Source organism: Mesoplodon densirostris, chromosome 17, assembly GCF_025265405.1.
Source record: "Mesoplodon densirostris isolate mMesDen1 chromosome 17, mMesDen1 primary haplotype, whole genome shotgun sequence".
NCBI lineage: Eukaryota > Metazoa > Chordata > Mammalia > Artiodactyla > Ziphiidae > Mesoplodon > Mesoplodon densirostris.
Window position 1 is genome coordinate 34,148,534 of NC_082677.1, and position 19,827 is coordinate 34,168,360.

Below are 19,827 nucleotides of genomic sequence, written 5' to 3' on the forward strand. Positions count from 1 at the left end.
GTCACTCTAATCCAAAAATAACTTTTAAAATATAAAGAGTCTTCAATAGTGAACAGTTAGTAGCATTAAAATGTGATTCCCTGGCTTGATTTTCTGGTGAGATGTGTTAGACAGACTACACAAATATGTTTTTACACCTAGCCACTTAAAGAACAAACCAAAACAAAAAACCAAACAAACAAAATCAAATCCCAAACTCAGACACTTTAAGATAAATAATTAGACTTGAAAATAAAAAAAAGGCAAAGAAGAGTAAGTTTAAATCTCTCTGACCTTAAAATGACAAGTTTCACTAAACTCTATGTCACTTATCTTTTAGTCATCTTGCTGCTTCCTTTCTTGGACAAATGTCTCATAGAATTACAATTATTTTACTTGTTCCCACTTCCTCCATTGCCACTCTTTTTCCAAACCCCAGAGTGATAAGCAAAATGCCAGAGCAGTAATCCATTTTTTTGTCCACATTAAATTTTCATATTTTATACACTTGGTTTCATAATTTGGGTTCATTTAAGTGGAGTCCTGGAGCTAGACAGTTGAAGTAGGGATAAGCCTTCCTGGAACAAACATACTTCTTTAAATTTAAACTGGAACCTTTTCCACAATAAGCTGGTACCATAAAGGGTCATTCTCCTTTGGTTAAGGGTCGACCAGAATTAACCCTAACCATGATCCCCAACACTAAGGAAGGCTGCTTTGGGGCTGAGTAAAGTAATGAAATAAAAAGAAAAGGGAAATAACTACCTATTCTTATAAATGTTGGATCACAGTTAGGCCTTCACATGGATTTACACCCCTGCATGCAAGGGCTCTTTGGCCAAGGAACCCACAAGGTGTAAAATTGGTTTGAAGTGATCCCTGATTACTCCAAAGCACATTAAAGCCAGAAAAAAATAAGACAACTAGAAAACTCTGTCCATATTTGGAAATTAAGAAATATAGTTCTAGCTATTTCTAGGGAGTCATTTTCTACATCTGTGCTGTGGGGTTAGTGGGATCTGCTTGGTTAGGGAAAAGGGCAGGAGGGGAAAGCCGATGTGGGAAAGGGAACTGGAGATTAACTCAGCTAGTGGCAGCAGCTGTGAGGCTGGTTGTTGGAAATGGACCAGCCTCAAGCACAGACTTTCCTCTCTGGATGACCAGCAGCACTGCCAACGGGAAGCCAACTGACTATGAGATTAATGGAGTTGCTGAGGCTGAACAAAGTGGGTCACTAGAGCAGGAGTTGGGCACTGTAAGCCAAGACAGGTTCTAGAAGGTTAGGCTGTGTCCTTGAAAGCACCTCACAGTTTCAAATACCCAGATGCTTCTGATATAGATTGGTGCATTACAGAGGGCAAAACCATTGTGATCCTATCCTATGATGTCCTGCCCACTCAAGGTTACTGAAGTCAACTGCAGTTTACCCTGTGGATGTTGGCCTAGGTGAGGGTATTTTGGTATTTCATGGCCAAGAGGTCCATGACATGTTTCACCTGTGCCTCTTTATTGACACCGAGCCCCAGAATTTTCCAGGTTGTACATCTTGCAATGATTTGGGTTAGAATAGAAGTTGGTTCTAGTAAAGTATGCCACATTTACCAAACCATCCTTCAAAAAATTCTGTCTGTTGACAGGAAGTTTGCTGTTGTAAGAATCCTTCCAAGGGGTGACTGTTATGGTTGCTATCACCTTGATTGTGCTACATGCCCAGGACCTTATGAATAGCAACAGTAAATGGCATTGAAGAAGGCCCCGTTGGTAGAGCAACAAAATGATATTTTCTGAGCCAGGAGAAGATGATCTTGGGATATAATTCCTTGGAAAATAATCCCTCTTGGACTTAAGCAGCAGATCCCATTAGACAGCTCCCCATAATGAGGCATGGGTACAGCGACTGGGTCTGGCAATGCTTCCTCTGATCCTAAGAATACAACCAAAATATCCTTTCAGCATCCGTTACAAGGGGGCATTAGGATAGAGTTGTCACTTACTCATATATGAATGGAAACCTGTATATTTTGCTGAAATTCAAATCTGTAGGCTAATGAAATTGTGTTCCTAATATTTTACCTGCTTCTTGATATTCCAGGAGTTTAAAAAAATCTCTCTACTGAGAAAAGCCATAAAATAAATCAAAAGGTCGTTTATGCTTACTCCCAGAAGAAATACAAGTTACATGTTTTTTGGAAAAATTCAGGAAAAAATAACAGCTCTGTGGCTAGGATGATCTAACCCAGATTCTTAGACTTTTATGACAGTGAAAGCAAAGAAAGACGTATATTTTCTGCCGTGATCTGATTCACACTCACATAAAAAACCACAAGTTTCAGGAGAGTGCAGTTTCTCTTATTACATGTTATATTCTCTAGCATTTTCTGTTTTAATATACTTTACAACAAAATACTGGTATAACCCATAAAGTTGATTTTATTTTCCAGTAATGAATCATGCTGTCCAGTTAGAAAAGGAGTGAAGAGTGATCTAACAGGAACCATATAGAAATGACTCTTGGTTTGTGTTGCCCTATTTATTTTTCCTCCCACATAATGGCCATTTCCAAAAAAGCAATCGCTTTCCCTTAAGCAAAAGTGCATGGTCACTGGTGTTTTCCTTCTACCTGATACAAATCATTGCAGTTATAAAAGATATAATGTTATTTGAGCTCCGTTGTCTGGTTTCTAAAATATAACTGTGTACAAGTTTACTTATTTTTGTTTGTGCCATTTTCTCAGAGACAATCAATAAATGACCACCTACCAGGAAAAAAAGAAAGAAAAATTTAATTTCAAACAATTAAAAATGGTGAACGTTCTAGGAAAAATTAGTGGTAAAAGACATCATTGGGAGAAATGGCAATTTTAAATACTGAATGTTAATTATATAATGGTATTGTATCCAAATTAGATTTCCTGATTATGATAATTGTACAGTGGTTATATAAGAGCATGTCCTTGTTCATGAAAAATACGTATTGAAGTATTTCAACATAAAGGTATATTGTGTCTGCAATTTTCTCTCAAGTGGTAAATGGTTCAGAAAAAATATGTATGAGAATGAGCTCATGGAGAAAAAGAGAGTCACGAAATGATAAAGAAATAAGGCAAAAGCGTTAATAAACTAGTTCAAGTGTATATTGGAGTTCTTTATACGATTCTCATAGTGTTTTTGACATTATATCAAAATACAGGGTAAATAAAAAAGATATACACTGCTAAACAACCTATGGTTCATGGAAGAAATCACAATGGAAGTCAAGAAATATTTTAATCTGAGTGATAAAATTATTACCTGTGAAATGTAGTTAAAAAGAACATAAAAAGCCTGAAACAGCCATCTGAAGAAGTTAGAAAAAGAATACTCACCCTTCCCCAAAATACATACAATTGAAGGAAAAAAATAATAAATAAAATAATAGAAATGGATAAAATAGAATACAAATAAACAATAGAGAGGATCAACAAAGTCAAAAGATTTTTTCTTCAAAAAGTCAAATAAAAGTGAAAAACTTCTGGTAAGATTTATCTAGTGAAAAAGAGAAGACCACCATAAGCAAGTCAGAAATGCAGAGGGAGATCACTAGAGATATTGCAAACTTAGATATATAATAAGAGAAACAGTTTCCATGAAAACTTCTACAAAGCATTAAATAAAGAAGTAGTTCTATGTTTACCAAACTTTTCTGGAGTGAGTTGAGAAAAATAATCCCAAATTTATTTTATGAAGCTTGTCAGAATCGCATTTCAAAATCTGACAACAGTACCATCATGGGAAATTACAAGTAAAACACATTTATGGGAGTAGATACATACATCCTAAATAAAATACTAGAGGAACAAATGCAGGTATATGTAAAAATTCTCTGTATAATTAACAACTTGGGTTATCCAAGAAATTAAAGAAAACTTTCTCAGTCTGATGAAGGGTATCTATAAATAACTTACTGCATTGCAACTTGAAATCTTTCCTTTTGAGATCAGGAAATAGACCAATTGTCTACCATCATTACTTTTGTTTAATATTGTGCTAGAGGAGGTCTTAGCCTGGGCACTGAGGTAAGAAACAACAGAAGAAAGAAACATACTGTCATTAGTATGACATGATTATCTATATGACAGATCCAAGAAAATAATAGACCTAACATGGAGGCTTAATAAGTTTTCTGGAAACAAAATAAATATCAAATAATCAGTTGTATTTTCAAATATGCAGAGGTGGACACAGTGAGCACACTGCTGATCCTGGCTCAAGGTACCCTTCCAGAAGAGTGATCTTATCTTGCATCTCCTTCCTCCTAGCTTGCAGAAGTATTAGCAGAAGCTATGTCAGCCTTAGACCACAAGATGGGAACAGTATACTGTGAATGGCAGAGCAGCTAAGTGGGAAGAGTAGGGGCTTCTGACACCATGAAGCCAGCACATGCATTTGGTTTATTATGGGAAAGAGTTCTCTATTTATATTTTTTTAAGCCAGAACTGTTGTGTACTTTGCTACCAGAGAAAAATCAGTTTTTAAATTAGTATAACTAGGAAAAATCAAGAGAAGAGAGATTAGAAAATACATTATTGGAGAATCAGGAAAATATTCATGACAATCTGGGTAAAGGGATGGTCTCTGGAAACTGTATGAGGGCTTTAAGACCAAAGAAAGACTCTTTAAGTATAAATATTCTCTAATTAGGAAAAAATGTGAACTTTACAATTAAAAATGTAGCTCTGTTTCCTATTGCTAGTAACTCTATGTATATTGTGAGAATACACAATCTGAAATAGCATACTGAAGGATTATAAATAGTTAAAATCTTAGATGCTGTGATTGATATCTATACCCAAGGGGATAGAGAGACAAGATTTAACCTCACAGTTAGAAAAGAGTGTTGCTCCTTTGGTCCTCAGGGACACAGGAATGCAGGTGGTATCTTGGGGCCTCATCAAGACTACTGAAACATTTGCTCTCAGCCTATAACAATTTGGTGTTGAGTATGTGTTGTGTGAAGGAGTGCCCATGTGTTTGTATGTGTGCATGCATGCACGTGTGTGCATTATGTTTATTCCCAAAGACATATGCTTAATTTTATCTAAATAAGTAACAGTGGAAAATGCAACTCACCAAGGCAGAAGAGGAAATAAACTATGTTTTGTTTTCTCCCTGCATTTTAAGTCTTTCTTCGTAGTTGTTCTCTATTACCTGTGTATAGCATATCAGCAGCTGCCTCACAATCAGGTCAGTAGCTTACATGTCTATGTGTGCTATAGCATCACATTTACATTGAGCCAATAGAGCACAGAGGGAAACCCCTGCATTTAGACTAGATTCCAACTTTTCAAATGGTTACTTCTACTTTTAACTCAGGGCAAATAATTTAATCTGCTCAGACCTCAACCCCTCATTAAGAAAATGAAGATATCTCCCACGCCTACTCAAAGGAGGACCAATAGAGCACATTCTGAAGTTAAAAAACATTGGTCTGAATCTTGACTTTTCCACTATCTAGTCATATATATCCTTGGGCATATCAGCAACATATTCTAAGCCTCATCATTCTCATCTGGCAAAATTGTAATAAATACACACAAAACAGAATTTTTATTAATATTAAATTAGTTAATGGAGGTAAAAGTATATAGCACAAGACCTCATATGAGTGGACCCTTAAAAAAACTTGATTTAATCAGTTTATCCTCATTTAGGATAGTATAGAATACCAAATAAGATAATAATGAAATAGTATTTTATAATTTAAAAGTTATTTACAACAACTACAGAACAACATATTCATATGTAACTACTGCTTTAGAAAGATCTCCTCTCCATATACCCTTTAGAGAATGCATCGTTTTAGTCCACAGTTGTTAACAATATCAAGAGTGAGCATGCAGCTCAATATCAAAAAAAGAAACAAGCCAATCTAAAAACGGGCAGAAGACCTAAATAGACATTTCTCCAAAGGAGATATACAGATTGCCAACAAACAAATGAAAGGACACTAAGCATCACTAATCATTAGAGAAATGCAAATCAAAACTACAATGAGGTATCACCTCACAGCAGTCAGAGTGGCCATCATCAAAAAATCTACAAACAATAAATGCTGCAGAGGGTGTGTAGAAAAGGGAACACTCTTGCACTGCTGGTGGGAATGTAAATTGATACAGCCACTATGGAGAACAGTATGGAAGTCCCTTAAAAATCTAAAAATAGAACTACCATACGACCCAGCAATACCACTACTGAGCATATACCTTGAGACAACCATAATTCAAAGAGTCATGTACCACAATGTTCATTGCCGCTCTATTTACAATAGCCAGGACGTGGAAGCAACCTAAGTGTCCATCGACAGATGAATGGATAAAGAAGATGTGGCACATGTATACAATGGAATATTACTCATCCATAAAAATAACGAAACTGAGTTATTTGTAGTGAGGTGGATGGACCTAGAGACTGTCATACAGAATGAAGTAAGTCAGAAAGAGATAAACAAATACTGTATGCTAAGACATATATATGGAATCTAAAAAAAAAAAAAGGTTCTGAAGAACATAGGGGCAGGACAGGAATAAAGACGCAGAAGTAGGGAATAGACTTGAGGACACGGGGAGGGGGAAGGGTAAGCTGGGATGAAGTGAGAGAGTGGCATGGGCATATATACATTACCAAATGTAATATAGCTAGCTAGTGGGAAGCAGGTGCATAGCACAGGGAGATCAGCGCAGTGCTTTGTGACCACATAGAGGGGTGGGATAGGGAGGGTGGGAGGGAGATGCAAGAGGGAGGAGATATGGGGTTTTATATATATATATATATATATATATATATATATATATATATATATATATATAGTTGATTCACTTTGTTATAAAGCAGAAACTAACACACCATTGTAAAGCAATAATACTCCAATAAGGGTGTTAAAAAAAAAAAAGTCTCACTAAGGCCCACCATTAATTAATTGCTCAAAAAAAAAAAACCAAAAAAAACCAAGAGTGAGCTATGAGTTGGACAAGTAGTACCTTACATAAATTATGCCCTTTCAAATATGTGATTGGATATTTTATATAACAAATATTAAAATGAGTGTGACCTGAAATTTTTCTTCTGGTGCAGAATCCATAAAAATTCATATTGTTCATGTGGTCACATAAACATTATTTGTATTCAAACACTAATTTGAAAGATATTGGATGTGTTTTAATGTTCATGATTGAAAATTCTCAGATGGCTTAAAAACCTGTTCAAGCCAAATGCAAAAATAAGATCAGTTAAGAAATCATTTCTTACATTCTCTTAGTGAGCTTATGATATACACCTATAATAAAATATACAATGTCATGTTTTTTTGGAGGGAGATTTAAGAATAAAACTATGTATCTCACAAAAGGCAAGGTTTGTTCTTCTTTAAGTTATTTGAATGTTTAATTATTTTAAATAAAATATATCTAAAACATATTAATTATTAAAAGAATTTCTATAGTGATTGCTCTAAATAATGAAGAAATGTCTATAAGTTGTGAGTTTTCTAATTTCCTGTGAACTATTTTAATATTAGATTTTTAAAAATAAAATCATTAATTTATTTCTGGATTACATAAAATGGAAATATGCTAAGAATACATTTTTTAATGTTCAGTGTATAAACTATAAATTTCTTCCTTCATCTTCTTTCAACAATCAATTAAAAATCTATTTTTAAAATTAAATTAAATATCATAGTATTAGAAGATGTGGGATCATATTGGGAATTTCCTGACAGTCCAGTGGTTAGGACTCCATGCTTCCACTGCAGGCAGCATGGGTTCGATCCCTGGTTGGAAAATTAAGATTATGCATGCTGCATGGCACAGCTAAAAAAAAAAAAAAAGGAAGATGTGGGATCATATAACATAAACATTCTTCCTTAATGTCTAAAATATCATTAGAAAAAATAAAGTTATGTCAATAATAATGAAGAAGTCAATTAAATTTTGTGGCAGAAGGAACAAATAGAATTCAGAGACAGAAAGAGAGAGAGATCTGTATTTCATGGTGAAAGCTAATTTAATCTGTGCCTTAAAAAGGGAGCAAATATGAATAAATGTTATGAGGCAAGACAATCATTTATATTAGGAAAATAATATGCAAACAAAGTCATGATATGTCTGCTTGGTGAAAAATAAACATATTTCTTTGACATAACCAAAAGATTCATACTGAGGAATAGTGAAAGACAATAGCAGATAGAAAAAAATATGGTTGGGTAATTGGAGAGCCTTAAATGCTAAGCAAGAATAAATTATTTTTAAAGAATAAGCAGTATATTGGGGCAGGATCAAGATTGCAGAGTAGGAAGACCCTGAATTCACCCCCTCCCATGGCACACCAAAATTACAACTTGTTACAGAGCAAAGTATCTATGAGAATAACCTGACTAGGAGAAAAGCTTTGCCACAACTAAAGATATGAAGAAGGAGCCATAATGAGATGGTTGTTAGTAGGGGCAGAGATGCAGTCTAGTGAGTACTCATAAATGAGAGGGATGTCATAACTGCAGAGATCCTCCCCAGGTAGGGAAGTTTCCAAGTCCCACATCAGGCTCCCCAGCCCAGGGTCCTACACCAAGATGAGAACAGAAGAACATTTGGTTTTAAGAACCAGTGAGGCTTATGTTCAGGAGGGTTGGAGGCCTATAGGCAAGAGAGGCTCTGCTCTTAGTGGGTGTGTGCAAAACCTCACATGCTCTGAGTCCCAGTGTAGAGGCAGTAGACTGAAAGGCTCCTGAATCAGACCCACTTGCTGATCTTGGAGAGCCACCCAAAGAGGCAGGAGGAAGCTGAGATCCTCCCTGAGGCTGGAGATGCTGGTTGCAGTCATTTTGGGGACTTTATTCAACTGTACTAGCATCAGCACTGGCAAGCGCCATTCTGGAATCCTCCCTCTTGCCTATTAGTACTAGGGACTTTCCCTGCTAACCAAAAGAACTGCAGCAGCCACATGAGGAAGGACCTCAGGCCAGGAGGCTAGGGGCCAGTCCTGCCTACTAACCCACCCATAGTAACTGGCCCTACCATAAAAGAAAGGTATGTGCAGCCCACATAAGGGACACTGCTGAAGCATCTAGTTCTGGTGGACAGAGGGGAATGAGCTGCAGGGCCTCATGGAATATCTTCTACATAAGGAAACTTCTCCAAGATTGGGAGATCTACCAAATATATAGAAATAAGCAGAGAATTATGCAAAATGAGGAGACAGAGAAATTTGTTCTAGAAAAAAGGAACAGGACAAAACTTCAAAAAAAAAAGAGCTAAAAGAAATAGAGATAAGCAATCTACTTAATAAAAGGTTAAAGGTAATGATATAAGGAAGCTCATCAAATAATGGATGCACACAATGAGAATTTCATAGAGTTAGAAAATATAAAAAAAGACCAATAAGACATGAAAAATACAATAACCAAAATTAAATATACACTAGAAGGAACCAACAGTAGACTAGATGATATAGAAGAACTGAACAGTGATCAGGAAAACAGTGCAAATTACTCAAGCTGAACAGAAAAAATAAAGAAAAATTAAAAAAAATAAGAATAGTTTAAGAAACCCCTAAGACAACATCAAGTATACTAACATTAACCTTATAGGGAGTACAGAAAGAGAAGAGAGAGAGAAACAGACAGAATAACTATTTAAAGAAATAATACCTGAAAACTTCCCTAACCCACGAAAGAACACAGACATTCAGGTCCAGGAAGTTCAGAGTCCCAAAAAGATGCGTCCAAAGAGGTCCACACAAAGACATATTATAATTAAAATGTCAAAAATTAAAGATAAAGAGTGCATCTTAAAGGCAGCAAGAGAAAAGCAACTAGTTAGAAACAAGGGAACTCCCATAAGACTATTATTTGACTTTTCAGGGGAAACTTTACAGGCCAGAAGGGAGTGACATGGTATAATCAAAGTGCTGAAAGGAAAAAAACTTACAACTAAGAACAACACTCTACCTGGCAAGATTATCATTGAGAATTGAAGGAGACACAAAGAGTTTTACAGGTAAGCAAAAGCTAAAGAGTTTATCACGACCAAACTGGCCTTAGAAAAAATGTTAAAGGGACTTCTCTAAGTAGAAAACAAAAAGCTACAACTAGAAATAAGAAAGTTATTAAAGGAAAAATCCCATTGGTAAAGGCCAACATATGGTAAAAGTAGTGAATCAACCACTTTAAAGCTAGTAGGAAGGTTAAAAGACAAAAGTAGTAAAATCATCTATATATAAAATAAGTACTTAAGAGATACACAAAATTAAAAAGTTGGAAAATATGATGTCAAAAACATAAAACCTGTGGGGAAAGTAGAAATGTAGGGCTGTTAGAATGCTTTCAAACTTAAGAGATCATCAGCTTAAAAAGAAAGCTACATATGTAGGTTGTTATTTGTGAACCTCATGTTAGCCACAAACCAAAAACATATAATAGATATACACACAAAAAAAGAGAAAGAAATTCAAACATAACATTAAAGATAGTCATCAAATCACAAGGTAAAAGAGCAAGAGGAGAAGGGAATAACAATGACAAAAAAAAAAAAACCTACAAAAACAACCAGAAAATAATGACAATATGTACATACATATCAATAATTACTTAAAAGTAAATGAACTGGGCCTCCCTGGTGGCGCAGTGGTTAAGAGTCCGCCTGCCGATGCAGGGGATACGGGTTCGTGCCCCGGTCTGGGAGGATCCCATATGCCGCGGAGCGGCTGGGCCCGTGAGCCATGGCCGCTGGGCCTGCGCATCCGGAGCCTGTGCTCCGCAACGGGAGAGGCCACAACAGTGAGAGGCCCGCATACCGCAAAAAGAAAAAAAAAAAAAAAAAAAAAGTAAATGAACTAAATGCTCCAATCAAAATACATAGAGTGGATAAATGGATAAAAAACAAGACCCATCTATATACTGTCTACAAGAGACTCACTTCATATCTAAAGACACATAGACTGAAATTAAGGAGATGGAAAAATATATTCCACACAAATAGAAACAAATAGAAACAAAAAGAAAACCAGGGTAGCAATACTTATAGCAGAAAAAATAGACTTTAAACAAACACTATAACAAGTGCATTACATAATCATAAAGGTAATCTAACATGAAGATATAACACTTGTCAATATACATGGACCCAACATGGACGCACCTAAATACATGAAGGAAATATTAGTAAACATAGAGGGAGAAATTTAGAGTAATTCAATAATAGTTGGTTATGTTAATGCCCCACTTACATCAATGGGAAGATCATACAAATAGAAAGTAAATATGATAACATTGGCTTTAAATTACATATTAACCAGATAGATTTAATGTCATATTCAGAACATTCCATTCAAAAACAGCACTATACATATTCTTTTGAAGTGCATGGAACATTCTCCAGAATGGGTCACGTGCTAGGTCACAAAGTAAGTCTCAGTAAATTTAAGAAAATCGAAAAATATACCAAGTATCTTTTTTTGGCCACAACAGAATGAGACTAGAAATCAAATACAAGAAAAAAAAAAAACTGAAGAAACAAACAAATAAACATGGGAAGGCTAAATAATGTGCTACTAAACAACCAATGGGTCACTGAAGGAATCAAAGAGGAAATAAAAAATACCTTCAGACAAATGAAATGGAAGCATAATGCAAAACCTTTGGGACAAAGAAAAAGCAGGTCTACATGGGGAGTCTATAAATATTATAAAGGCCTATATCAGAAACCAAACAAAATAAATCTCAATAAGCAATCTAATCTTTCACCTAAAAGATCTAGAAATAGAAGAAAAAACACAACCTAAATTAGCAGAAGGAAAGGGATAAAAAGATGAGAGTGGAAAAAAATGAAATAGAGATTTAAAAAAAAAGAACAGTAGAAAATATCAATGAAACTAAGAGCTGTTTCTTTGAAAGATAAACAAAATTTATAAACGTTTAGCCAGTTTCATCAAGAAAAAAAGGAGAAGGCCCAAGTAAATAAAATCAGAAATGAAAGATAAGTTAAAATCAACACCACAGAAAATCAAAGGATCATAAGAGATTACTAGGAACAACAAAATAAAACAGACAACCTAGAAGAAATGGATAAACTCCTACAAAAGTACAATCTTCCAAGCCTGATTCAGGAAGAAATAGAAAATATGAACAGATGAATTACTAGTAATGAAATTGAATTGGTAATAAAACAACTCCCAGAAAACAAAAGTCCAGGATCAGATAGTTTCACCAGGGAATTCTAACAAACATTACAGAGTTAACAGTGACCCTTCTTGAACTATTCCTTCCACAAATTTGAAGAGGAAGGAATGCTTCAAACTCATTCTATTGGGCCAACATTACCCTGATACCAAAACCAGACAAAGACACCACAAAAAAGAAAATTATAAGCCAATGTCCTTAATGAACAAAATACTAGCAAACTAAATTTAAAAATACATTAAAAGATCATACACCATGATCAAGTGGAATTTATCCCAGGGATGCAAAGATGGATCAATATCTTCATATCAATCAATGTGTTATACCACATTAACAAAATGAAGAATAAAAATAATACAATCATCTCAACAGATGCAGAAAAAGCTTTTGACAAAAATCAACATTCAATTATGATAAAAATCTTTCAATAAATTGTGTATAGAGGAAACATAACTCAAAATACTGAGGCCATATATGACAAACCCACAGCCAACATCTTATTCAATGGCAAAAAGCTGAAAGCATTTCCTCTAAGATCAAAAAGAAGACAAGGATACCCACTTTCACCACTCTTATTCAACAGAGTTTGGAAGTTCTAGCCTCAGCAATCAGTCAAGAAAAAGAAATTTAAAAAATTCAAAAAGGAAAGGAAAACTGTCACTGTTTGCAATTTGCATGATACTATATACAGATAATACTAAGGACTCCACCAACTAACTATCAGAACCAATGAATTCAGTAAAATTGTAGGATAAAAAATTAATACACAGAAATCTGTTACATTTCTCTACACTAACAATGAAATATCAGAAAGAGAAATTAAATAGACAAACTCAACTGCATAAAAAAGAATAAAATACCAAGGAATCAATCTAAACAAGCAGGTAAAAGACATGTACTCTGAAAACTGTAGGAAATTAATGAAAGAAATTATGAAGACAACACAAACAAATGAAAAGATATCCTAGCTCAGGATTCAAAGAATTAATATTGTTAAAATTCCCATACTATCCAAGGCATTCTACAGATTCAATGCAATTCCTATCAGTATACCAGTGGCACTTTTCACAGAACTAGAGCAAATAATCCTAAAACTTATATAGAACAACAAAAGAATAACATACACACACACAGACACACACACACACACAGAGACATATATATTGAGTTGGCTAAAAATTTTCATTTGGGTTTTTCCATAAGATGTTACAGAAAAACCCAAATTAACTTTTTGGCCAACCAAATATGTATAATATATATTGTATAGAATGCTGAATAGCCAAAGCAATTTAGAAAGAGGAACACATCCTGAGGTTTTATGCTCCCTGATTTCAAACTGTACTACAAAGCTACAGTAATTAAAACATTATGGTACTGGCACAAAAACAGACACACAGATCAATGCAACAGAATAAGAACCCAGAAATAAACCCACACTTATATGTTCAATTAATCTATAACAAATGAGGCAAGAATATACAATGAGGAAAAGACAGTTTCTTCAATAAATGGTATTGAAAAAGCTGGACAGCTACATGTAAATCAATTCCCTCACTCCATACACAAAAATGAACTCAAAATAGATTAACAGCTTAATTATTTTAAGACCTGAAACCATAAAACTCCTAGAACAAGGCATAGGCAATATAATTTTTGGCATCAGTCTTAACAATTTTTTTTTTTGGATCTGTCTCTTCAGGCAAGAGAAACAAAAGCAAAAATAAAGAAATGGGACTACGTCAAACAAAAGTTTTTGTACAGCCAAGGAAATCATCAACACAATTAAAAGTCTATCTACTGGGGCTTCCCTGGTGGCACAGTGGTTGAGAGTTCACCTGCCGATGCAGGGGATGCAGGTTCGTGCCCCAGCCTGGAAAGATCCCACATGCCACAGAGCAGCTGAGCCCGTGAGCCATGGCCACTGAGCCTGTGCATCCGGAGCCTGTGCTCCGCAATGGGAGAGGCCACAACAGTGAGAGGCCCACGTACCGAAAAAAAAAAGAAAAGAAAAAAAAGTCTATCTACTGAATGGGAGAAGATATATGCAAATGATACATCTGCAAGAGGTTAATATTCAAAACATACAATGAACTCAACATCAAAAAAAAATAAACTAATTAAGAAATGTGCAGAAGACCTACAGACATTTTACAAAAGAAGACATACCGATGACCAACAGATACATGAAAAATTATCAACATTGTTAATCATCAGGAAAAATGCAAATCAAAACCACAAGAGACATTACCTCACACCTCTCAGATGGCTATTATCAAAAAAGTAACCAATAACAAATGTTGGCAAGGATGTGAAGAAAAGGGAACCCTCTGGCACTGTTAATAGTATTGTAAATTAGTACAGTCACTATGGAAAACGGTATGGAAAGTCCTCTAAAAATTAAAAATAGAACTACTATATAATCCAGCAATTCCACTCCTGGGTATTTACATGAAGAAAAAAACCCACTAATTAGAAAAGATATATGCAACCCCATGTCATTGCAGTATTATTTACACTAGCCATGATATGGAAACAGCCCAAGTGTCCATCAGTACATGAATGGATAAAGAAAAATATGTACATATATACAATGGGATATGACTGAACCATTAAATAAGAAAACCTTGCCATTTGTGACAACATGGATGGGTCTAGAGGATATCATCCTATGTGAAATAAGTCAGTAAGAGAAATATAAATACTGTATGGTCTCACTTATATGTGGATTCTAAGAAACAAAATAAATGAACAAAGAAAACAAAACAAATCAGACCCGTAGATACAGAGAACAAACTGTTGGTTGCCAGAGGGGAGGGGTGTGGGGGGCTGGGTGAAATAGGTGAAAGATATTAAGAGGTATAAACTTACAGTTATAAAATAAATGGCTTGGGTACATAATATACAGCATAATTAATATGGTAAATAATATTGTAATAACTTTGTATGGAAACAGATGGTTACAAGTCTTATGGTGGGGTTCATTTTGTAATGTATTTAAATGTCAAATCACCATGTTACATACTTGAAAATAACATAATATTGTATATCAACTATATTTAAACAGAAACAAAGAATAAGCAATATATTGCCACTTCCAGAAAGGACCAGGGTAAATGGATTTTAATTTTATAATATGTAGAGTATTGATATATATTCAAAAAGTTTAAAATTTTTTTCTGTTGCCTTCATGTCAGGGTACAAAATATATTACATGAAGTAATTATAGCAATGATAACAAAATAATAATAATATTCATCACTTATTGAGCACTTATAGACTTTTAGACACTGTTCTACAGGCTTTTGAAGTATTAACTTGTTTATTCCTAACAAAAGTCCTTTACAAAGATGAGAAATTGTTCTATATCCCACATTGTGTATCTTTTCACTCCAATGCAGATATAAGAAATTTGTCAATAAACCTCATACTTACTAGAGGAAAAAAATCTAAACATCATTTTCAGTATATTCTCTCCTTAATTTTAGATTATTTGAAAACACTCAATTTCTTACATTGTTAAAAGGTCATCTTTATTGTAAGGAGGCACTTAACTGTATTTATTTACTCAAAGATATCTATTAGGTATGATATGACAGAGAACCAACCACCTGCTATCAATAAAAATGTCATCAATTATAAGTAATTACTTTCCTTCTTTCTTTGGTAAAAGAAAAATGTATAACTTATCTTAAAGCTAAATAAAGCCTTTAAATTTCTTACCATAAGATAACTGGGAAAACTCAAGGATGTTACTCACCGTCTCACTGCAACATATTTAAGACATATTTCAAGGTCTTCTTCATTTAAGTTTAGCTACATCAAAAATCACCTGTGTCATCATGTGTTTCAACTGGTTTCAATGTCTTTGCTACAATAACTTACCTATGAATGACATGTTAAATATCTCTGACATTTTATCCCGAACCCTTAAAAATATTCTAATCAAACCAGCAACTACACCAGTAATTAATCTCTGATGGTTAATTGAGAAAGTAGCTTTTGTAGTGCATATTCCCTTCACAAAAATTAGTTGTTTTTTGTATATCATTATTGAGATAGAAATATTTGTACTTTTCAACTGTTTGTATAAATATTTCTTCAAATAATAAGCATTTTCTTTGGTTTTCTACAAATATTTACTGAGCAATATATATGGTTCAATGGTAACCATATTGTTTTCCATGTAAATTTCAGAATATTTTTATACCACTGAAGGAGAAAGTTTTTTTTTAATATGTAGCTTTTCATTTTCTATTAAGAAAACTTAAAATATATTTCCAAACCATTACCATAAAATATAGTGAAATTTATTAACATTTTATTATATTTATTAAATGATTTTGAAAATTGTTGGAAAACATTTATAAATGTCTTCAAATTTTGGATATTTCCAATTCAAATGTTTTACTTCTGATTATAGCATTATGCTGTCTTTATTTACTATCTCAGTATATTATGTATCTTACAACCAAACTCATGGTTACCATATTTATAAATACATAATTCATAGAGACTTCTTGAAAATTTTGTATTATCATCACAGAATTTTTGTCACCACTGATTAGATCATATTCATTTTTATCTCATAACTTGGCTGATGAAGAACATGCACTAAGAATGGGAAAAGCAAGAGTCATTATTTTCATTGTTTATTTTTACATGCATAAGTAGTGTTATTTTCAACCTGTGGTTTCCTTGTAGAACTTATTTAAAACTACTGGTCCATTTGCTGAGAATATTTACTTCAAATCATACATCATATAATCCATAATTTCATTAATTGGGTGATGAGATTTACAGGCACATGTAAACTGTAACTGATGAGAAAATGTGTTTCAACCACTCTACTATATAGAATTCCCATGCTTCCTAAACATTTCTCTGGCCTTATGTTCAATGAAATTATCTATCCTTTAATGAAGCTGGGTGTCCACTGTCAATTCATACACTAGAAAATAGTATATATATATATATCATCATTATTTTTAAAGTAAAAGGAAATGAAAATTGAAACTTTAATGCAATATAGTTTCCTTTTATTGTAATGACATGTGTGTGTGTGTGTGTGTTTGTGTGTGTGTGTCTTGAATATTATAGCCCATTCCTTAAGTCATCAGATTTTCTCAGTGAAAAGTATGAATTGAAGTTGAGATTATTGGCATAGGGAATTTAGGAAGGAAGTTCCTGGAACAGTCTTGATGAGACAAGATGAGGAGTTGGAGATCATAATGACAGGTTCCATTTGGCTTCTTAAGAACAATTCTCTTAGTTCAGTTTTACAACTCATCCAACACCTGAAGGGTACAGCAAATGGTTTTGTTGTTTTGAGGTTAATTTACCTCTTTTCTTTAGCCTTGGACTACTAGGTCATTCGCCCGTTAATTAATTTGAAGCATTTATTTACTCAAGAAATATAGAGCACAGTATATGTGGCAAGTATTCTCTTTTACACACTGGGCACACATATAACATCATGTTTAAGCAAAAATGTAAACAAATCTCTGTCTTGTGGAGCTTACTTTCAGCATCTACTGTAGTCTTTCCATCTACCAGTCACTGTGTTCATACCTAGGTATAAAATGGACAAATAGGTTACACCCTCAGGATCCCACATTATAAATGGGGAGTTAAAAATGTCAAAAATAGGGCTTCCCTGGTGGCGCAGTAGTTGAGAGTCCGCCTGCCGATGCAGGGGACATGGGTTTGTGCCCCGGTCCGGGAAGATCCCACATGCCGCAGAGTGGCTAGGCCCGTGAGCCATGGCCACTGAGCCTGTGCGTCCAGAGCCTGTGCTCTGCAATGGGAGAGGCCACAACAGTGAGAGGCTTGCGTACCGAGGGAAAAAAAAATGTCAAAAATAAACATAGTTTAAGTGACAGAGCTAGAAATCAATAGAGTTAGTCAGATTTTCATATTGCTTACTATGTGATGAAAGAACTATATTTATCTTAGAAATTGTAGTGAAAAACAAAAGAAAAACAGGAAGAAACTAAGTGGCTGGTAACATATGAAAATGCAGTATTGTTCAAAATGCTCAAAATTATATTACTAGTTCTAAAATTGGTTAAAAAGTTGAGATGACTAATAAGGGTCGTGAATAACAATGCATCCCTGGGATGTTGTGCATTATTGTTAATGACAACACTGTTCAGGGTTCTGGATGTAAGGAAGCTTTGATTCATACTTGATAGTGAGTACAAAAAACAGTGATGTATAATTTTGTCTATAAAAGTATGCTTTTGAAATGGTAAAAACATTTTTTATGTGTATGCATATACAGCATAGTGTTTGGGAAGCTGCTCTTTCTGAAGACCTATCATACCTATAACAGATCATGGAATTAAGTAAATATAGTCTTTATATAGTATGTCTACTTTATTCCCCTCTATTCAAAATATGGGAAAAAAACACTTGAGAATTTTTGCTGAATTTCATATCCCTGTAATTTCACATCTCTAATATGATTAAGTCATCAAGTGTTTTTCAGGTTCCACTCATTCCTTAGGTGCTATTTAAAACCATGGCCATATCCATTTTCTGTTTTGTGAGCTTTGTGTACAATGAAGATGTCTGTCAATAATAAATGACAAATAATTACAGAATCATAAATTCAGCAGTGAGTGACTGAGCCTTACTGGATCATATTGAAATAGCAGCGCTTTCACACAAAAGGAAAGCAAAGAAAATCCTGGAAAATTATCAGAGAAGAAATCTTTTCTTTTTTTTTTCTTTTAAAGAAAAATCCTTTATTAACATATTTTAAAGCCACCTTCACAACCTTTAAATAAATGGATATTTCAGGATTGTTGAGTTACCATAGCATCTGTTATGTATTAAGTGATACTTCGTGTCTACTGAGATGGTGCAAAATGGGAGAGGAAAGCCACTGGATGAGAACTTAGACCAGAATTGAGACTTACAGATGTCTTTTATCTAATTATTTGTAAAAATAGTTTACTTGCATAAGCGGGGGAATAATCTTTCACATGGTTCTTACGTTTTGATGACATGAATTGAAATTTTGGAGCATATAAAGAGAGCTACAATGTGAAAGCACAGTCCGTACTATTTATAGATGGTTTTGTGTGGTTTTACCTCAGAAAAGAACCCAGAATTTACACTGTATATATGATCATAAAATTTTGTATGTCTTTTATAACACTGATTATATTTTGTCTTTACTGATACTGAAGTTTCTCAGAGCACTCGAGGTAAAAGCCAGTATTCTTGCCAAGGCCCACAGTTAAGGTCTTTAAAATGGGGCATGTGTAATGAAAAGGTGAAAGACTTGAACACTGAAAACTACCAAACAGTGCTGAAAGAAACTTAAAAAGACACAAATAAATAGAAAGACATTCTGCGTTCATGGACTGGAACACTTAATATTGTTAAGATGTTAATACTACCCAAAGTGATCTACAGATTCAGTGCAATAGATGGAGATTGTTTAGATATCCTGTGGAACATTATTTGGTCATTAAAAAGAAAGAAATTCTGACATATGCTACAACATGGATAAACCTTGAAGACATTATGTTAAGTGAATGAAGTCAGACACAAAAGGACAAATATTGTATGATTCCACTTATATGAGGTACCTTGAGTAGTCAAATTCATAGAGACAGAAAACAGAGTGATGG